The 15,721-nt window shown below is 43.8% G+C and overlaps 1 non-coding gene across 1 annotated transcript; it reads left to right on the top strand.

The window, feature by feature from the left end:
* Positions 1 to 8,553: 8,553 nt before the first annotated feature.
* Positions 8,554 to 8,659, top strand: LOC122548714 (U6 spliceosomal RNA). The gene has a single exon (XR_006311325.1). It is a non-coding gene; the product is annotated as a U6 spliceosomal RNA (small nuclear RNA).
* The last annotated feature ends 7,062 nt before the right edge of the window (positions 8,660 to 15,721 follow it).

Below are 15,721 nucleotides of genomic sequence, written 5' to 3'. Positions count from 1 at the left end.
TACCTGGTTCTGTCCCTGCCCTTCTGCTCCGGTTTTGAAGTGTTTTTTTCCTTTAAAATGCATTTTGAGGCTGGCATTGCTTGCCATTAAATTTTCACTAATGTTACTTACTACCTGTTAATCTTCAGGCAGAAACCGATGTTGTAAATATTTCTAAGATGAACTATGAGAAATAAAAAAGATGTTTACAATATAAACGCCTACAAAAATTAAAGCATGAGAGGATTTACTTTAGTTGATTCTTTTGTAGTAGGATTTTTTGAAGCAAAGCAAGCTAATGGTAGCACTGGTTGGCACTGCTGCCTCACAGTGCCAGGGACCCAGATTCGATTCCAGCCTCGGTTGACTGTCTGTGTGCAGTTTGCACACTCTCTCCATGTCTGCGTGGGTTTCTTCCAGGTGCTCCAGTTTCCTCCCACCATCCAAAGATATGCAGGTTAGGTGACTTGGCCAAGCTAAATTGCCCATGGTGTTCAGGGATATGCAGGTTGAGTGCATTAGTCATGGGAAATGTAGAGTAGTACAGCAGGGGAATGGGTCTAGGTGGGATACTCTTCAGAGGGTTCGTGTGGACTTGTTGGACCAGTGCCCTGTTTCCACACTATGGATTCTTTAATCTACTGGACTGGGGTTTTCCACTATTGCATTCACCAGTGGTTACCACATTAAATTAACTTGAGGGAAAATCACAGACTGGCATTTGCAGACTGGAAACCCAGCTTTGTTGCCAGTTTGGAAAATTTACGAGGAGCTTTAAAATAGTTGACCATTTAAAGAGTTTATCACTTTTCATTTCTCTGCGCCTTCCTTGCTCTTTGCGACACTGATTCTTCTAACATTCATGTGTTCATCTCCTCGGCCGTGCTGAAACTGGATACTAAACCAACAATCTGTGCAGGGTTCCTCCTACAAGGACAGAGTTTTAAAGGCTTCATCCCAGCGCTACCAGCAGGAGCTTACTGATCACTGACCACTCTAACCACTGGTTAAACAGTGTAGCAGGAGTGCAATATTACTGTGGATCTTACAGAAAGTGATCTGTTCACTTTGCTTTCACAGCAATCCCATCCCATCCTCCTCTTGAAGAAAGTAACTGTTATGTGACCACACTCTCTAGTATCTCAAATATGCTGCAGGTCTCCATATGAGCCTGATTTAGTAATTGTTTAGTTGGTAAGACTTTTCCAGATTGCTGATCATTTCATATTGCTTAAGTATGGGGAGGTGATAGCATAGTGGTAATGTCACTGAATAGCAACCCAGAGATTAAAGCTAATGCTCTGGGGACATGAAGTTCAAATATTACCATAACAATTCGAATAATTTATCTGGAATTAAAAGCCAGTCTGATGGTGACCATGAAACCGTATAAAATCCTAATGGGACTGGACAGTCTAAATGCAGGAAGAATATTCCTGATGTTGGGGAAGTCCAGAACTAGGGTCACAGTCTAAAAATAAAGGTTAAAAATCATGCAACACCAGGTTATAGTCCAACAGGCTAAACTGGAAGCGTTGGCTCCTTCATCAGGTGGTTGTGGAGTACACAACCACCTGATGAAGGAGCAGCATTCTGAAAGCTAGTGCTTCCAAATAAACCTGTTGAACAATAACCTTGATTTGGAGATGCCGGTGTTGGACTGGGGTGGACAAAGTTAAAAATCACACAACACCAGGTTATAGTCCAACAGGTTTAATTGGAAGCACACTAGCTTTCAGAGCATCGCTCCTTCATCAGGTGGTAGTGGAGGGCTCAAGCCTAACACACAGAATTTAGAACAAAAATGTACAGTATGATGCAACTTAAATTATACATTGAAAAATTGATTGTCTGTTAAGCCATTCATCTGTTAGAATACCATGGTAGTTTCACTTCTTTCATGTGTAAATCACAAAGCCATGTGATTTTTAACTTTGAACAATAACCTGGTGTTGTGTGGTTTTTAATTTTGTACACCCCAGTCCAAAATCAGCATCTCCAAATTAAGAATAAAGGGTAAGCCATTCAGGACTGAGATGAGGAAGAACCTGTGGAATTCTCTCCCAGAGGAATCTGCTGGGGCCAGTTCATTAGATATATTCAAGAGGGAGCTGGACATGGGCCTTGCAATTAAAGGGATCAAGGGGTATGGAAAAAAAAGTGGGCATGGGATTCTGAGATTGCATGATTAGCCATGACCATATTGAATGGTGGTGCAGGCTCAAAGGGCTGAATGGCCTACTCCTGCACTTATGTTTCTATGAATCACTCATTACAGCCAATGTCCAAAACATAAAAATAATTCCTCCCAGGGTATGCACTGTCCCATTGGCAGGAGTGACCCACTGAAGGTGGCTGCACTGTGGAATACATGTAGATGGGAGTGACCCTGGGGTTCCTCAACATTGACTTTGAATGCCATATAGTCTCATGGCATTAGGTCAAACATGAGAAAGGATATGCCCTGCTGAGACCATTTACTGGCCTCTCCTCACCCTTCAGTTGATGGATTAGTACCACTCCAAATGAGAGTCGGCTAGCTCAGTTAGCTGAATTGGTGGCTTGTAATGCAGAGTGATGCCAACAGCGTGGGTTCAACTCCAGCACCAGCTGAGGTTACCTTGAAGGTCCCACTCTCTCAAACACACGCCTCACATGTGGTATGGTGACCCTCTGGTTAAACTTACAACCAGTTACCTCTCTCTATTGAGAGAGTGGAACTATGGTAACTTTACCTTCTATCTTACTTCTCCATGTTGGTCACTAATGGGAAGAATCACTGAGGGTGGCATGTGCACTGAATGTACTCTGGATGGAGGATTTCAAAGACGCCAAGAGTGGTTTGGTAACATCACTTCTGACTGAATTAGCCACGTCCTAAAGGACATACTGCCAGACTGGTTCCACAACAAGTAGTGAGTAAATCAACAAAGGCAGCACAGTGGCTCAGTGATTAACACTGCTGTCTGACTGCTCCGGGGACCTAGGTTTGATTCCATTCTTGGGTGATTGTCTGTGTGGACTTTGCACATTCTCCCCGTGTCTGTGCGTGTTTCCTCCAGATGCTCCAGTTTTCTCCAACAGTCCAAAGATGTGAAGGTTAGGTCAATTGGCCATTCTAAATTGCCTGTAGAGATGTGCAGGGTGGGTGCATTAGTCAGGAGCAAATATAGGACAGGGGAATGGGTCGGGTGGGTTATTGTTTGGAGGTTCGGTGTGGACTTGCTGGGCCAAAGGGTCTGTTTCCATACTATAGGGAATCTATTTCTAAGACAGAAAAACATGCCGGACCTCATCCTCACTAATGTATCTGTCACAGATGTATCTGTCTTTAACAGTATCAGTAGAAAAACCCAAGAAAATCTTTGTGAAGGTAAAGTCTTGTCTTTACATTTAGGTGATCCTTCATTATGTTGGGTGGCAACTGTGAGGGCAGAGCTCAAAGCATCTTGGAACTAAAGTCCAGCACTGTTGCACTGTAGGTCAGCAGCAGAACTGTATTCAAGCACAAGCTATAACCTCATTGTCTCGCATAACGCTCACTCTAAAATTACCATCAGCAAGGTCAACACTGAAGGAGATTCCAAGAACAGCATTAGGTATAATAAAAATAAGGTCTCAACCCAGTGAAACTACAACAAAGGACTACTTGCATGCCAAATACCAAAAGCATTTAACTGGGTAAAGTGATTCCACAGCCAACAGATTACCTTCACATAAACCAAATCATCCGACGACGTTTCCACCACCTCCAAACAGACCCCACCACCAGGGATATATTTCCCTCCCCACCCCTTTCCACCTTCCGCAAAGACCATTCCCTCTGTGACTACCTGGTCAGGTCCACGCCCACCCCCCCCCCCCCCCCCCCCCCCAGCAACCCACCCTCCCATCCTGGCAACTTCCCCTGCCACCGCAGGAATTGCAAAACCTGCGCTCATACCTCCTCCCTCACCTCCATCCAAGGCCCTAAAGGAGCCTTCCACATCCATCAAAGTTTTACCTGCACTTGCACTAATATCATTTATTGTATCTGTTGTTCCCGATGCGGTCTCCTCTACATTGGGGAGACTGGACACCTCCTAGCAGAGCCCTTTAGGGAACATATCTGGGACACCCGCAATAATCAACCACAACACCCTGTGGCCCAACATTTCAACTCCCCCTCCCACTCATGCGAGGACATGGAGGTCCTGGGCCTCCTTCACCGCCGCTCCCTCACCACCAGACGCCTGGAGGATAAACGCCTCATCTTCCGCCTCAGAACACTTCAACACCAGGGCATCAGTGGACTTCACCAGTTTCCTCATTCCCCCTTCCCCCATCTCACCCTAGTTCCAAACTTCCAGCTCAGCACTGTCCCCATGACTTGTCCTACCTACCTAGTTTCCTTTCCACCTATCCACTCCACCATCCTCTCTGACCTATCACCTTCATCCCCACCCCCCATTCATCCATTGTACTCTTTGCGACCTTCCCCCACCCTCCTCTCTGACTTATCACCTCCATCCCCACCCCCCCATTCACCTGTTGTACTCTACGCTACTTTCTCCCCAACCCCACCCTCCTCTCATTTATCTCTCCACCCTGCAGGCACTCTGCCTTATTCCTGATGAAGGACTTTTGCCCGAAATGACGATTTCCCTGCTCCTCAGATGCTGCCTGAACTGCTGTGTTTTCCAGCACGACTATAATCTAAAATCTGGTTTCCAGCATCTGTAATCATTGTTTTTACCCAACAGATCAAATCTAAGCTCTGCAGAAATGCCTCAGACAGCCATAAATACTGGGAGACAATTGAACAACTAACAGGAAGTGGAGGCTCCACAAATATCCGTATTCCCAATGATGGGTAATCTCAGCATATCAGTACACAAGATATGGCTAAATTATTTGCATCTATCTTTAGCCAAAAATGTGGACCGAATGATCCATCTTGGCCTCCTCCTGAGTTTTCAACATCATAGATGCCAGTCTTCAGCCAATACAATTCACTCCATATAATGTCAAGAAATAGCTGAAGGCACTGTAACTGCAAAGGTTGTGGGCCCTGCCAACATTTTAATAAGTTTAGAGTGTTGCTGGAAAAACACAGCAGATCAGGCAGCATCCGAGGAGCAGGAAAATCGTTCCTGATGAAGGGCTTTTGCCTGAAACGTTGATTTTTCTGCTCCTCGGATACTGCCTGACCTGCTGTGCTTTTCCAGCACCACTCTAATCTTCAATCTGATCTCCAGCATCTGCAGTCCTAATTTTCGCCTAACATTTTAACAATACAATTGAAGACTTGCGCTCCAGACTTGGCTATGCCCCTACCTAAACTGTTCCAGTACAGCTACAACATGGCAACTACTGAGAAATGTGGAAACTTGCCGTTGTATGTCATGTGCACAAAAAAGCAGGACAAATAGAAGCCAGCTAATTATTGCCCCATCAGTCTACTCTCAATAGCAATAAAGTGATGGAAAGGGTTGTCAACAGTGCTATCCAGACAAATTTGTCAGTGCTTTATATAGTTAGCTACTTCAGTCATTCAAAGTCAGGATGCTCTCTACATAAGGAGGAGCTGCATATTCGGCAGTACACCACTTTCTTGGCTCTTTCTGTCCTATTTGGGGAGACTTGCCTCCTGAAATGAGAGAGACAGAGGCTGGATAAATCTGGGGAGTTCAACAACACTTTAAGCACTACACTTCAGGAAGGATGTGAAGGCATTAGAGATGGTGCAGAAAAGATTCATGAGACTATTTTCAGGGATGAAGAGCTTCAGTAATGTAGGGGAGATGAAAGAATTATGTGGATGGCACAGCTGGTACTTGTGGTGTAGGTGGGGAGGTGTCCTGAATGAGTGAGTATGCAGCATACAGGGCATGCACGGTTAATGGTGATAGGGATTGGGATGGGTTTGAATGAGTGGGAAGATGTTGATGGCAATACTGAGAGTGGTAGGCCCTTGATGGGAGGTGGGTAGAGTAACAGAGATAGAGTGACTGTGAGCTATTGGAGTGAAGATGGTGGCACTTATGCTAACGGAATGGAAAGGACATTGACTTCCTTCCTATTGGGCAAGGCATTCCTCCAGATGGCTGAGACTACACTAACCCAAGATGGTAACCTCAGGCCAGACAGGCAAGGCATCCACTGCTGCTTTTGGGGAAGATGAAGCCCTGCAACCGCATCACCCCATCCAGCAGGACCTCCAGGTTCCTGCCTGCAAAATGAGGTGACAGCTTCCTTCAGTTACCCTAATCCATATTTAGGGTAAATGTCAGGAGCTATGCAGGGCAACTCCAGACTGGCACTGCTTGTCTGGATGCATGATGTTCTTTTAGAGATGACATGTACGCAAGGAATGCTGGTCTTTTGGGTGGATATCCAGTGATAGCAATTTGTTCTAGGACCAGTGCATGAAGGGACAGGGCTAAAATTGGATATGAGGGACAGTAGGGGATGGGATTGCTGGTTAATGAGGCAAGTTTAGTAAGGTACAGTACAAAATATCTGGAGGCCTTACGGTTAGAATCCCATCTGTTGTGGACTAAGCCAGAACATTCAGAACATTCTTCAGCAGCCAGCCCAGACCATAACTTTGCAATTTGTTTTGGTACAGTGAACATTACCCGGATTAAGTTAGCGAGGTTGACTACCAGATTTAAAACAGACAAAAAAATGTATTCACAAAATTACCCAATGAAGCACAAAGAACAAAATAAACAACCCCTACGGAACTCAGTCCATCCAAACTAGATGCAGTATGCTAAATATACACAACAGTCTCAATAAGCAAACCCCCTTTAAAACACAGTACAAAAAAAAGGTTTAGATGCTTACAGGTTGAAGTTAGAAGGGCAGAAGAGAGAGTTTCCACACAGCTCACTGTTGAACTCCCAACCAGTTCTGAACTGAACTAAACTGCTCAGATCAGCTAGAGAGCTGACCACTGCCCTTTCATTCTCCAGGTCCCTTCTAAAACCTGACCACTTTGGCCTGAAGTCTCATCTGTTTCTCTCAATACCCTTTAAGCTCTGGAGCAAACCAGTCTAATCGGCAGCAATTTATTACCCATCTGAATAAAAACCAAGGACATAGTATCCTTGAGAAAAGGAACACCTTTTAGAAAAAAGAAACCAGCTTTGTGACACTCCAAAAAAACTCAATGCAGCTCGCATTTAGCCCAATAAACGTAACATTCAGCCTATACAGTCTTCCCATGTTCTTCTTACCAACATGAGTCACTTCACACTTCTCGGCACTGAGTGCTTGTCACTTGTCTGTTCATTCAATGAAGCTGTTTAACGGCCTATCATTTGTAAGTAATGCTTCTTGTCAGGACAGGAAGAACAAGAAAACACAGTCTTAAAATTGAAACTTGATCACTCAGGTGTGAAATTTTTCAGATGACGAGTATTAAAAATGTAATGCGCTCTCCCCTTAAAAGCAATGGATGGTGGGACATGTGGTGGTTTCAAGACTGAGATAAGTCAGGCTATCAAGCAGTACAGAGTAAGGAAAATATTTGTGATTAAGATAAACCACAACCTAATTGTGTGCTGAAGTATTTTCAAGGGGATGAATGGACCATTACTGTTTCTAAGGTTCCTGTTTAATTGTAGTACTCAAAGTTAAAGGTCCATTATATAAAATGGATGTGCAATGCATTTAAAAGAAGGCAGTTTGTCTATACTAAACAGATTTTAAACTATTTAACCGATAGGAACATTTTCCAAAGATATTGTTTTTGTTCTAACAGATCTGCAGAGACTTTGTTTTAATGTGTTAAGATACCATTGCCTTGAAGCTAAAATCTCAATTTGCTCAACAGGGCTTTTCAGTAATGTAGACAATAATTGCATAGAGAATAGAGACAGAGTTAAATTCAAGCTTGTTGTGCTGATTGGAGCATATTTATGTTTCTGGAACTCACTTTTATTGAACGGAGATTCTTTAATGAAAAAATTTGCCAAGTCTGTGCATGAAGACTTTCAAATGACAACTTAATTACATAAAACTGCTACAGAAGGTGAAGTTAACAATCACCTGCATATGTATTGGTTCAACGGAGACTCCATGTGACTTAAGTTCACTCTCATACACTGTGTGCAGCAAATGCATAAACTGGTTTGATTGGTTTGTGGATTAGAATAAGTGTACACCCTAATTGTACATTAAGAGGTTGTAACCTTTGCATTATTGCTAATGGAGCAGGTATTAACTTTTGTTCGAACTTCTGAAATTATTCCAGTAAGTAATTCCTCATGTGTGTTAAACAGTAATTAACAAGATCGAGTGGATTTATTCAGGATTGACTCGATTGCCACAGTGCATTAATTTCTCCTATTTACAGCAAGGACGAGAGCCAGCAGACTTTGAATGAGTTCCAAAAAACAGGAGGTAGCTGAAGAGGAATCTGTTGATGAACTCTGATGCATGGGTACAGTATCAGAGCTCTCAAAGTCCAAACCTTTGGAGAAGGATGTGCAGCAAGAGACATTGGTTGAAATATTTGAGGCTACAGAAGGCAGACTGACATGGTGTAGTGATAGTGTCCCCACCTCTGGACTGTGAGGCCCCAATGTACTCGCTTCGGCAGCATAAATACTATAATTGGAATGCTACAGAGAAGGTTAGCATGGCGCCTGCAGAAGGATGACATGCAACTCTGTATTTTTAGCGTACTCTTGTGGTGCAGTGGTAGACCAGCAGGCCCAGGTTCAAGACCCACCTATTCTAGACTTGTGTCTAGAAAAGGTCGATTAGAAAGTAACTTTTTACAAAAAAAAAGCAGACTCACTATCACCCCATGTTGGTCAAGTACTGCCAGTATGTCATATGCCTAGTGTCTCAGTGAAGAAGAGGCTAGAACTTGATAGTGTAAAATGAAGCCAAGCCAATAATCTACTCTTCAAGAAAGAATTAAAAACCAGGTAGTACTCTCAGGGTGGCACAGTGCCAGGGACCCGGGTAGAATTCTCACCTCAGGTGACTAATTGGGTGGAGCTTGGACATTCTCCCTGTATCTGCATGGGCTTCCTCCCACAATTCAAAGATGTGCAGTTTAGGTGAATTGGCTATGCTAAATTGCACATAGTGTTCAGGGATGTGTAAGTTAGGTACATTAGTCAGGGTAAAATTAGAGAAAAAGAGTAGGGGAATGGGTCTGGGTGGGTTACTCTTCAGAGGGTTGGTGTGGACTTTGATGGCCTAATGGCTTGATTCCACACTGTAGGGATTCTAGATGTCCAAGGGACCTGGCATATCAGGATTAACTTAATCAATCCTTTGCTAGGAACCTCAGTATCAATTTCAGCTTAGCTCCTGGGAGATGCCCCCTCAGTGCTCACTTTCTTCAATGTCTAAAGTGTCCTTTGATGTTACTTGATACTCAATGGTAGGTCATAAAATGGCAACTCTATCACAAGACCACTTCCTATTATCTGGTACAGTGAGACAAATGACTTGCTTATTGGTTCAACTCCATAAAGTAATTCTCCACTCCTTACAATAGCAAAATCCTGCAGATGCTGGAAATCCTAATTACAAACAAAGAATGCTGGAAAATCTCATCAGGTCAGGCAACATCTGTAGAGTGAATGGTTTAATCCATTCAGTTCTGATGAAATTTCAGGTTCTTGGTTTCTCTCCACAGATATTGCCCAGTAGTCCATTCCCCAACCATTTGTGTTGTCAGATTCCAAATGCCATTCGGCAAATACGAAGACTTTTCAATACTTCCGCACAGCAAGGACCAGTGCTTCCATGTCTTCCATGGGGTGGCACGGTGGCTCAGTGGTTAGCACTGCTGCCTCACAGCACCAGGGTCCCAGGTTCGACTCCAACCTCAGGCGACTGTCTGTGTGGAGTTTGTACATTCTCGCTGTGTCTGTCTGGGTTTCCTCTGGGTGCTCTGGTTTCCTCCCACAGTCGAAAGGTATGCAGGTCAGGTGAATTGGCCATGCTAAATTACCCATAGTTCTAGGTACATGAGGGAGATGGATCTGGGTGGGTTACTCTTTGGAGGGTCGGTGTGGATTGGTTGGGCCAAAGGGCCTGTTTCTCCACTGTAGGGAATCTAATCTAATATCCACCAACAATGGGGTGATCTGTGTTATCTTTTCAAATTCATTTGACTCCTTCAATCCTCAACTGATGCAGAGTTGGGAAGGAAAATAAAGAAGGTTCACTGGGAGAAAGGGAGGACTCCAGATGCTGGAGATCAGAGTTGAGAGTGTAGTGCTGAAAAGTTAGGCAGCATCCGAGGAGCAGGAGAATCGACGTTTCGGGCATAAGCCCTTCATCAGGAATGAGGCTTGTGAATCGGGGCTGAGAGATAAATGGGAGGAGGTGGGGTTTGGCGAAAGGTAGCTGAGAAAGTAATAGGTGGATGAAGGTGAGGGAGAAGGTGATAGGTCAGAGGAGGGTATGATGGACAGGTCCAGAGGGCGGTACCAAGTTGGAGGCTTGGGACTGGGATAATGTGGGGGGAGAGGAAATGAGGAAGCTGTTGAAATCCACATTTATCCCCTTTGTTTGTATTGTCCCAAGGCGGAATATGAGGCGTTCCTCTTCCCGGCATCGGATGGTAACGGTCTGGCGGTGGAGGAGGCCCAGGTCCTGCATGTCCTTGACGGAGTAGGAGGGGGAGTGTTCAGCCACGGAACAGTGAGGTTGGTGGGTGTGGATGTCCCAGAGATGTTCTCTGAAACAATCCGCAAGAAGGTGTCCTATCTCCCTGATGTAGAGGAGACCACATCGAGTGCAACGGATGCAGTAGATGACATTGGTAGAGGTACAGGCAAATTTCTGACAGATGTGGAAGGATCACAACTTCCACGATCACAACTTCCCTTCCCACGTGGTTGACGATGCCCTCCAGCGCATCCCCTCCACTTCACACACCACCACCCTTGAACTCCACCTTTCCCAATGCAACAAGGGCAGAACCACCCCCTCCATCCTCACCTTCTATGCCTCCAACCTCCGCATACAACACATCATCCTCTGCCACTTCCACCATCACCAAACGGACCCCACCACCAGAGATATGTTTCCCTCCCCACCTTTATCAGCGTTCTGAAAAGACCATTCCCTCAGTGTCTCCCTTGTCAGGTCCACATCTCCCACCAGCCCACACTCCACTCCCGGTACCTTTCCCTGCCACCGCAGGAAGTGCAAAACCTGCACCCACAGCACTCCCCTCACCGCGGTCCAAGGCCCCAAGGGATCCTTTTACATCTGTCAGAAATTTACCTGCACCTCTACCAATGTCACCTACTGCACCCGTTGCACCCGGTGTGGTCTCGCGGAGACAGGACACCTTCTTGTAGATTGTTTTGGAGAACACCTCTGAGACACCCATCAACCCCACCGTCCCGTGGCTGAACACTTCAACTCCCCCTCTGACTCCATCAAGGGCATGCAGATCTTGGGCCTCCTCCATCGGCAAACCGTTGGATATTCTTGAAATATGGGCAATTTACTGCTAGCTAGAAAAGAAACTCAACAATTTTTATTTTTGACTCCTGCTACACATTCCTAACATCTCATGGAAGAACAAACCCAAGAATGTCACAGTCCCCTCAAAGTCAAACCTCCCACATATAACATTACTCCCCAAGCAGAAGGGCCTTCACTGGCTTTGACATGATCATAAGATGGAAGGTGGGTACATTCCTGAGAGTGTTATGTATGGATGGAGCCAGAAGACCAGTAGCATGACCAAAGCTCTGCTTCAAGGATGCTTGCAAGTGTGACATGATGATCCCAAATTTTGATTTTCATATGTGGAAGATACCAGACAACAACGGAGGGAACTGGCAACTTCACCTGCAGGCCAGTATGTGTCACCATGAGAATATGTGGCTCTAGATGTCAGACACCAATACTGAAACCAGCAACACACAACAATACCTGATAACCACCTCATACACTTGTGCACTACCTACTGCTCATGAATTGGTGTCTTTAGCCACGCCAGCAAAGAAGCACCATGTGATATTACGGTACTGTCAATGAAGTTGCTGCATGTCCATCATCTCATGTTAACAGAAAGATGTTGCAGTGACAATTACACCATTGAATATCCCAATGCACTTTAGAGCTGATGAATTTTTTTCTTGTGTAGTCACCATTTTAATGTAAGATGTGCAAAAGCCAATTTACACTTTGCAGTCTCTTACAAACAGCAATGCAATAAGCACCAAATAATCTGCTTTATTGGATGTTGATTGAGGGATAAATGTGGACCAGTACGTTGAGAATAACTCTGCTGCACTTCTTTAAAATAATAGTTTGGGATCTTTTACATCCATTGGAGAGGGTAGATCAAGGCTCAGTTTAACATCTCATCTGAAAGTTAGTACTGCCAACAATGCAGCACTCCCTCAGTACAATATTGGAGAAACAGCTTAGAATTTTGTGCTTAAGAGCAGGTGTGGGAATTAAAGCCGCAGCCCTGTGACTCAGGGGTGAGAGTGCCAAAATGCATAAGATGATCTCATAGAACTTTTCTCCTCTGCTGGGTTAATTGCTCTGAATAAAACGATCCAATTACGAAATTGTTACAAATAATGATCATGCAAGAGTTGTAAATAAATGCATTTCATGACAGGAGGCAAAATTTGGGCTTTGATCCTGAAAACCACTTTCACAGCACTTCTAATGTTACCGACCAGAAAAGGGGCTTTGAGCATCTTTCAGTTGGGATGGAATCCTCCTTACATCTCAAACCTGGATGCTTGCCAGTAGCAGTAGGTATTTGATACTCTCTTCCTCAAACAGCAGTGGATATAGGATCAGTTGTTAAGTTGAAATCTGACATGGATAATTTTTTTTTAAGCAATGCTATTAAGGGATACGGACCAAGGAGATCTATGGAGTCAGGCCACAGATCAACCATGATCCTATTGAATGGAGGATCAGGCTTGAGGGGCTGAATGGCTTACTCCTGTTCTTGTGTTCCTATGATAAACCTGATGCTTTTCAATGGACATCTGGGGAGTACTGTGAACAAAAGTTAACTTTGCTATTGAAATGCTAATCACTACCATCTTGTAGTTTGGGCAGTTTGCTGCCCCTACCCTCTTTCCCTGAGTCTCAGGACATTCCCAGTTTAAATTGGTGGAGGAAAACCACAGGTGAGGGTTAATAAGAAGAACGAGATGTAATTTATTGCATGATGTCAAGCATTAAAAATTACAGTGGAAAGTTAGACATTGATGCCACAACAATCAGGAGAGATATAGATATAGATCTCCACATGACAAAAACCCTAAATTATTCTGCCTTTCCCCACCTAAATCTATATGACATCATCAAATTGGATGGAGTTTAATGCAGTTTCTAACATGAACTCTTTCAGATCAATTACCTTGTACAATAGTAATCGAAGTCCCTGTAAAAGAAAATGATTGATCTGTGAGAAATAGAAGAGAAATCCAACAAACTCAAGTTAAATAATAATTGAACAAAATCTTATGGGCAGCAAGAAAGGGGAGATGGTGATGTAGTGGCAAAGTCACTAGTCTACTATTCCAGGGTCCCAGACTAATGCTCTGGGCACATGTATTCAAATACCAAAATGGCAAATGGCAACATTTGAATGCAATAAAAATTAAAAGATATCCTAATGATAACCATTGTTATGACTACCCATCTGGTTTGCAAATGTCCTTTAAGTATATCTTTATATAATCCACATGTGACTCTAGACCCATAGCAAAGTGGTTGACTCTGAGATTGCCAAGAAAACCAGTCAGATCAACAGCAATTAGGAATGGGCAACAAATGCTGGCCCAGCCAGTGATGGTCACATCTTGTGAATGAATGAAAAAAGAAACCGTCATAGAGTCATAGAGATGGACAGTACGGAAACAGACCCTTCGGTCCAACTTGTCCATACTGATCAAATATTCCAACTCAGTCTGGTCCCACCTGCCAGCACCTGGCCCATCAAGGTATCTGGCTCTTCTGCATGGTCCAAGCTAATAGATAAACATGTAAAAACATTGCTCATAAAAATATGATGTGGTCTAAGATACTGAAGCAAATGGAGACAACTGAAGTTGTGTGTGTGTGTTTTTTTAAGGTTCAGTAACTTTTAACAACAACTCAACTGAATCCTGAATGCTAGGTGCTGGTCATTCCCAATAATGCAGCTTCCTTAACATAAAATCCCTCGAGGACTGGCTAAAAAGTTGTGCATAAGAATAGGAAAAAGGACTTGCAGATGGGCCCTACTTATCACCTGCTTCTAGCAAACAAGATTGCTGTCACTCCAAACATTGCCGGAGTGGTTTGGTTCAATATCTAAACTTCTCCATTTCTGAATCCTGTAAATAGGGTAAAAAGTGCTGATGGGTTCACAAACTCAAAGCACATTCTGTGAAAAGGCAACAGAACAAAAGTAGGATTAAAAGGATTATGTGAACAATGTAAGTGTATTACTAATTGACCTGTAATGGATTTAGAACCCACCCAGGTCATGTTTGAAAGACGGGAATGCAACAATAGGAACTAGTTGAAAGGATTAAATTAAGTAAAGCAAAATATATGTGGAAAAGGAAGTTGGAAAAATATTCATTGATAGAAGGTGAAATAAATGTAGAGAATATGGTATGGGAACAGTAAACGAGAGCACATAAAACTTGTACAGAGAAATAAAGATCAGCAATTGAATGGATATCCTGCATGACTAGAGCCAACACTCAGATCAACATGAATTGTTACCTTAAAAAAATCGCAAATCTATATAATGTCTTGGCTATCAGAATAGGTTCCACATAATAACAGCAAGGCTTATTTTAGAAAATTCCTCTTGCACGAGCCATAAATAATGATTACTAAATACCCGGTTGATAAGTCAACAGTCTAGGGTGAATTCAAGAGTATTCAGAGCTCAAAAGTGCACTCATTCAACATAAGGTAGAGCACTTAACCATGCAGAGGATTGAAATAAATTGTGTGAAGTTAAAGGAGGTGTGTGAGTGACGTTTACAAACTTCCATTTCACATGGGTATGGAATGCATACACAGGCGAGCTTGGGGTAGAAGTAACTGGGCCCTGTGGGATTTTCTCTTCTGCAGATGGAAACCTGCTGAATATTCGAACCCCTAGTTATACTCCCTGCACACAGCAGCTTCACAAAAGTCCAGATTTTCATACTTTGATTACATTAAGAAGTATTATGATAGGAACTTTTATTCCCATCGGGTGTAGAACAGGTTGCAGATTTGCTCACCTTCAAACTGGAAGGCTTCTCCAACCTAGTTAAACTCAGGCTGAAACATGGCACTTGCTTGCAGGCCAACACAATGGGGGTGGCGGTGGCTACAAAATTGGCTGTGGTTGTTCTTGCAGTCAGGCCAACAAAGAGGACCTGCAGGCCAAACTGGGGTGTTGGTCCCAGGGGGCGGTCAGCCCAAGCAGTGTAAAGTGTCCCTGCAGGTACCTGTACAATGTAAATGACCTTTATTTACATGGTCGAAAAGTGTGATGTTCGAAAAGCACAGCGGGTCAGGCAGCATCCGAGGAGCAGGATAATTGATGTTTCGAGCATAAGCCCTTCATCAGGAATGGGAGGGGGGTGAGGGCTGAGAAATAAATGGAAGGAGGGTGTGGGACTGGGGGTAAAGTAGTCAGGAAGGCATTAGGTGGAAGCAGGTGGGGGGTGATGGTGACAGTTGGAGCGCAGGGTGGAGCTGATGGGTGGGAAGAAAGATGGGCGGGTAGGACAGTTCAAAAAGG

The sequence above is a fragment of the Chiloscyllium plagiosum genome, unplaced genomic scaffold (assembly GCF_037043375.1).
Source record: "Chiloscyllium plagiosum isolate Xiang-an unplaced genomic scaffold, Cpla_swu_hap1 HiC_scaffold_3, whole genome shotgun sequence".
Lineage (NCBI taxonomy): Eukaryota > Metazoa > Chordata > Chondrichthyes > Orectolobiformes > Hemiscylliidae > Chiloscyllium > Chiloscyllium plagiosum.
Note: the sequence above shows the minus strand (reverse complement) of the source record. Positions and strands in the feature narration are given on the sequence as shown.